Source organism: Pelobates fuscus, chromosome 8, assembly GCF_036172605.1.
Source record: "Pelobates fuscus isolate aPelFus1 chromosome 8, aPelFus1.pri, whole genome shotgun sequence".
Classification (NCBI taxonomy): Eukaryota; Metazoa; Chordata; class Amphibia; order Anura; family Pelobatidae; genus Pelobates; species Pelobates fuscus.
Window position 1 is genome coordinate 40,068,242 of NC_086324.1, and position 7,267 is coordinate 40,075,508.

Here is a 7,267-nt window from a genome sequence, read left to right on the forward strand (position 1 = left end):
CTGTTGGCGCTATATAAATTGCAATAATAATAATAATAATAATAACAAAGTTTTATTTGGTCACTGTCACGGCAGCCTCTCGATTGGCTGTCAGGAAGATAGCCACTAAAGGTGAATTTAAACGTAAATTGTAAACATGTAGTGCAGGCATATTTTGTACTACACATCCCATGATGCTTTGCAAGCACTATGCATGTCAAAGCATTATGGGGGATGTAGTCCAAAACATCTGGAGTGCCGAAGGTTGCCTATCCCTGATGTAGTGCTTTACATTGCAGAGTTATAAGGACATGGCTGCTGCAATGTGCATTGATATGAAGTGGTCTGGGTGATTTTAATGTCCCTTTAAAGAATCAGTTGAGAATCAGGTTAAAAAGGGACATTCTTGGAAAACAACTGTCAGCAAGCCATATTTAAAAACACGTTATTAATCTGAGGATCAAAAGATAGGAAATAAGAGCGTTATATCACTGATTTTAGGACACCTTTCTGTGAGGCCAAAATGTGTTTACCATATGCTTGCATGCACAGCACAAGATTCAAATATGATTCCATTATTTATTACATTAGAATTTTTTATTAATGAATGTTTTTCCTCCACAGATTGAAATGTGTGCATATTGCATTAACTCTCTGTTTACCACCAACGAATAAAATCTGACTGGGTCAGCCTAATATTAAGAAAGTACAAAACATGCTTAAAATCAGACAGTTTTGTAGAAAGATTGTATGCTATGCTTTCATCATAGGTGTGCGAACGGAGTGTCCCAGGCACATGTTAAGGCTGAAAGGGGAGATCAAAGGATCTCTCCCGCTGGCCCCTAGAGGGCTGGCGCTACTCAAGTGCCGGGCCAAGAGGGGTGGTCCACGGATCCAAAGATCTCCGTCACCCGCTTGGCCTTCCTAATTCTGGGGAGAGGTGGAGTGAAACATTGATCTGCACATCTTGAGGGTATAGAGCAAGTTCTGTTACCATGTTAATGCTCTGTAACATTCCCTGGCACTGACTCGTTAGGGATACAGACATGCAGCACCTTTCACCGGACAATTCAAAGATCAGGATTACCGCCTCCCTAGCCGAAGTTAAGGCACCGGGAAATGCGAATAAGCTTTTAGGTTTTTATTTATTATTTTTAAACATGCCCATCAGTCACTATCACCCCACAGTGAAGTTTCTAGCCAATCACCCTGTTCCCCATACACTACAGTAGTTGAGAAATACAAATATACTTTTTTTTGGAGGGGAGGGTGGTAAGAAAAAAATTATGGGAAAGAATGAGTGTCTTTCTCTAGTTTTACAACAGGTTTCAGTTCGGCAGGGCCACTCCGTGCTCATTGGTAGTTGTATGGAGAAGCTTACCTGAGAGCATCTAGGCATGTCAAAAAATGAGGCTGTTTTGAAATCTGCCCTGTTGTGCACATGCCTATCATCCTTTAAGAAGGAATTTCATGGATTTCTACTGAGTTGCCATTAAGGCAGTAGAGCCAGCTGCCCGTGAGTAGAGGCGTGCTATTGGATTTTCGATTCATTGGCTTAGAGTGCCCACAGGAGAGAGAAGAAAGAAGCCATTTTATTTTTTGGTATTTTGCTCTACTCTACTCGATGCATGGATATCTCTGTAGTATATCCAGCTCTGTTTGTGGTATGTTATCTCTGTATTGTACTCAGCGCTATGTATTTCATAGATACCTTATGCTGTGACCAGCTTGTTTTATTGTATGAGCATCTCTGTATTTTGCTCAGCTCTCTGTATTGTATGAGTATCTCTGTACTCTATAGGGAGGAGTAAAATTCTGGGGGAGGAGTCTGACGCTCCACCATCTTAATACAGTACTTCAAAAGTTGCCCCTATCCCACCATCCACTACAGCCACCATGTCCCCATACTATACAGCCCCATACCACAGTCCCTACTCCCCAATGCACAGCAGCAGCAGACTCCCAACATCAATAGCCCGTATCCCACATACACACACTACAATACTCATATCCTTCAATGCATTATGGCCCTAATCATATTACAGTCCATATGCCCCCATATACTACAACCCATATCATCCCCAAACACTACAGTCCCTATAATGCCCAAATACTACACTCCCCATCATCCCCAAATACTACAGTTACCATTCCTCACACACTACAGCCCCTATCCCATACACACCCTACAGACCCTGCCGCGCCACATACTACAGCCCCTACACTCTGAAATGTTTCAGTTTTAACGTGTTTATTAACACAACCAAATCATGACAACACCTCACTTAAGCAAGAGGTTGCAGCTATATTGTGATGTAAAACCAATGAGCATGACAAACAAGGTTGAGGGTATGGTGACAGATATAGAGGTATGTTTATCGTTTGCAAATAAAGCAGCAGTTGAGAGCACCAATGCTGCAATGGAAAATAGGCTTAATAGTTTAATAATAATAACAATAATAATAAAACATATAGACATGTACACAGTGCAAACATAGCATGAATGAATGCAATCTCAATAGATACAAATGCAACACATAACGTATGTCATTGCCTGTAATATCATTAAACGTTCCTCTCTTTATATATTTATTCACACGCAAAGAATGCATCACAATTGTTGGAAAGCCTTTCCTTGGTGATCACCAGAATAGAAGGAGTGTGTTAAGTAAAGCATTCCATTACTACAGAGCCTGTTTACTATGCTGATTCAGCCATTGCCAGCAGTCTCGGCAAGCTTGCCATCCAGTCTGCTACCAATTACAGGAAGGTGTCTGATAGAAAGACCGACTTATCGGTTATTAACCAAACTAAGAATTCAAGGTGAATTCAAAGTGAATTTAAGATCTAAGGTCAGACTAGGCAAAACTGAAAGCATAACAGAATTAGATCATTTTTCCAGCTCAACTATATTGACCCTAAGTTTGAAACCCATTTTGAATTCTCACTTTAGATTAATTTACGATTGCCGTATAGCATCATACTTGCAATGCGTAGGCACCCAAAACATTTGTGTCACTTTTTGTATATTTGCTGTTGTGTGAAATTGTAATAAAGTTGATTTAAAAAAGAAGGGATTTAGTTACAGTATATGATCACACATTGCATACGCCTGCCACAACGCCAGTGAACCCCATTTTTGGCATTGTGAATCTGATATATATATATATATATATATATATAATGCTGACATGCATCATCATATGTCTTGTTGTAGCTATATTTAGCTTTTATATAATTAAATACCAAATTATGTCTTCAAAATAATCTTTTACGATGGGTTCAGATGATAAATTAAGCTATAATAGGAAGTTAATTAGACACACAGTTACATATGCTTTTAGTTAGACTTTCCCTGCTAGATTAAGACTCGTAACTGTGACAATAGCATTAATGTTCAGAAGAAAATATATTTTCATACTGCCGTAAAATTAAATAGACCAGAAAGGAGATATGAAGACTGAAGAGTGTTTTAAAAGGCTTGTAGTAAATAATCTAGTTAGCAATTAACCCTCTTCCCTTGTTCTTTTTAAGTTACAGTCTACAAATTTGTGTACACTAAATCATCATGTTTTAAACACAGCGATTAAGTGGAATAACCTGTGGCACCAAGAAATAGATTAAGTTATCAAAACCATTCTCTAATTTTAATAGAGAAATATACACAATATTATGCAAAAAAATAAGAATCTGGTTTGATACGTAAAAATGTGATGTCTTTATTTTATTTAGTTCTATCAGGATAGTCCTAAAGGCATGGAATAAAAACAGAAAAACTATAATTAGTTCAGGTTATGATGGTGGAATTAGTGTAGAGAGAGACCTGGTGCAAGAATTGTTTTAGGCCCACCTGTCGCAAGGGTGGCCAAAAGGTACAAGCCCATCTGCCGTACAACTCCCACAATGTTTTGAGAGCTGGGGGGGTCTACCATTTGCCCATCCTTGCAGGGTTGCATTTAATACTTAGCAGTGTTTGTGTGTAAGTGAATGCAGATGTGCCTTTGTGTGTATTGTTGTTTTTTTAATGCAGGGGTGTGTTTTCTGTAATGTTGGGGTTTTATACAGAGGTGTGTTTGTATGCAGTGCTGACAAACATTTGAATGCAGTGTTGGCGAGATGCTAAGATACACAGATCAGGGCCGGCCCAAGGCATTGTGCTGCCCGGATCAAAGAATGAAATGTTGCCTGCCCCCTCCTCCCCCCCAACCCCAACAAAACCACACCAAGCAAAAAACGCCCACATCCATTATTTTATGCAGTGTGTGTAGTGAATGCAGTGTCTGTGCAGTGGATGCAGAGTGTGTATTTGTGTAGTGGATGCAGTGTGTGCAGTGGCTGTGGATTGCATGCAGTGTGTAGTGAATGCATTGTGTGTCTGTAATAGTGGATGCAGCGTGTGTGTATTTTGTAATGGATGCAGTGTGTGGATAGCGGATGCAGAGCATGTGTGTATATAGCGGATGCAGTGTGTGTGTATAGTGGATGCAGTGTGTGTGTGTGTGTGTGCGTATAGTGGATGCAGTGTGTGTATAGTGGATGCACTGTGTGTGTGTGTATAGTGGATGCGGGAGGGAGGGGGTGACACAGTGAGGGAGGAGGTGACAGGTGGCAGAGTGACTGAGGGAGGGAGTGGGTGACACAGTAAGGGAGGGTGTGACACAGCGAGGGAGGGGGTGACAGGTGGCAGAGTGACTGAGCCAGGGACGGGGTGACACAGGTGACAGAGTGGGTGACAGGTGGCAGAGTGACTGAAGGAGGGAAGGGGTGACAAGTGGCAGAGTAACTGAGGGACGGGGTGACACATTGAAGGAATGGGTGACAGGTGGCAGAGTGACTGAGGGGGTGTCAGAGTGGGTGACAGAGTGACTGAGGGAGGGATGGGGTGACACAGGTGACAGAGTGGGTGACAGGTGGTAGAGTGACTGAGGGAGGGAGGGCGTGGCAGAGTGATAGAGGGAGGGGTGGCAGAGTGAGGGAGGGGGTGAAAGGTGGTAGAGTGACTGAGGGAGGGGGTGACAGTAAGGGAGGAGGTGGCAGAGTGAGGGAGGGGTGACAGGTGGTAAAGTAAGGTAAAGGGTGGCAGAGTGACTGAGGGAGGGAGAGGGTGACACAATGGGGTGGGGGTGACACAATGGGTTGGGGGTAACACAGTGAGGGAGGGGGTGACAGGTAGCAGAGTGACTGAGGGAGGGAGGGAAGGGGTGATAGTGAGAGAGGGGATTGTAATTTTAAAAATACTTTTAAAAAATTTCCCTGGTGGTCCAGTATCTTTGATCCCTGGTGGTCCGGTGGGCTGTCTCTCCAATCTGCCCTGAGAGGCAGAGAGCCAGCACAGTCTGCAGCTCTGTCGGGTGTGAGCTGCAGACTGTGCAGTATCTTGTGATATCCAGAAATCAGAGCGTTGCCGTAATAACCAGCGGCAACGCTCTGATTGGCCAGAGATCGTAATACTGCATAGTCTGCAGCTTACACTCGGGCGGAGCTGCAGACTGTGCTGGCTCTCTGCCTCTCAGGTCAGACTAAGGGACCGAGCACCTGACACAGTCTGCCTGCCCTATGGCGAGTTAGGTGGCTGCGAGACCTTGGGCAGCTGCCTAACTCGCCTAATTAGAGAGCCGCTGGCCCGCCACTAACAGGGGCGGCAAAATGCTGCCTCTGTCAGAGTGCCGTCTGGTGCCATGGCTCCACCACGGGCTATGAATGGGCCAGCCATGACACAGATACACACATGCAGATATATAAATACACAGGTACACACACTGACACACATAGAGATACACAGACATTTAAGTAGTCACTCACAGTGACGCACATACAGATAAACATACAGACACACAGATACACACACTGACACACAAATAGACACACACACTGACACACATGCAGATACACAGACACACAATTAGACATATACAGACACACATGGAGACCAAAATGTACACAGTAGCCACCCTCATGTTTCCTACCTTTTGGGTGCAGGAGGGTGGCTTCTGCTGGCAGAGGCTGTTAGGAGCATCTCTGTTAGTGTTAGGAGCATATCCATGCAAAGTTAGGAGCTGGTTCTCACCATCCACACCCCCACTCCTCTCTGCCTTTTCCTCTCTGTCTCTCCTTCGCGGCTCAGTCAGTTAGCTGGAAGGAAGTTACCAGTAGTTAGTTCCTCCCAGCACTGGCTGCCATTATTAAGGGGCTTAGAGATGCTATTAATGGGCCACAGCGCACGACCAGACCCCTGAAGAAACATGTCCACCAGGTGGTTTTAAGTACTTGGGCCACCTCTGCATTCGGCCCCAGTGCAGCCAGTGTTGCAGTTCTGCCCTTTTTTTGTATTGCAAAGTACATTTGATTGTACTAATTAAAAATAAGCGGTAGCTGCACAGTCTAGATAAAAGCAACATAAAGTAGCAGGCCAAACATATATTAGAAGGGCTCATTCATTGAAGTTAGAATTGTCAAGAATTCTAAGTGAATTTCACATTTTTGGCCACAGCAGCTAAACTGGACACATTCTCCAAGTCAGGTATGTTTTAAGTTGTTATTTTAAGCAAACATTAACTTGGAATTCCTATACAATTCATGGGTTTAGTCAATAGGCTGTTGATACCTATCATTGAACACATCTCTCTCAGACCTTGGAAAATGATGTCTCCTCTGCCCATAGCCAACAAACCCATTGCTTGTGCTATGCATTCCTTGCAGCCCACTGCTTTCTACCTAATTAACCTTATATGCTCAGCTAACGCAAAGCATCCAATGAATTCCTTCCAAAGACAGGCAGAATTGATGACACTGGTGTGGAAGTAGGGATTCTGCATTAGTGATATGGGAAGAGGAGGCTGGACCAGAGGTGCCAGAAATGGTTATGGCACTATAACAACTACAGTGATCTGTAGTGGTTGTGGTGCTTAGACAATCCCTTTAAATCTGTACCAGGTATATTTTCAGAGTATATTTCCATCCAGCTGCGACTGTCTATACAAAAATTACATATTTCTGAGTGTTTTACAAATACTGCACAATTTAGTAGAGCAAAAAAAAAAAGTTATTGGTAATGTTACCTCATAATCTACATAATACAAAGTAATTCCTCCAACACTGAAACGTTTGAAATCAGCGAACTGACCCAGGGTGTGGGAATGTCACTGACAAGTTGTATCATGAGTGACACATTATCATCAGCCCAATTTACATTGCTTAACGTGCAAGCTGTGCTATTGAAGATCACAATTGGCTCACAAATGGGTTGCATATAGTCTCCGACTGCCTTCATTAAGTGCATCCAGTGTTC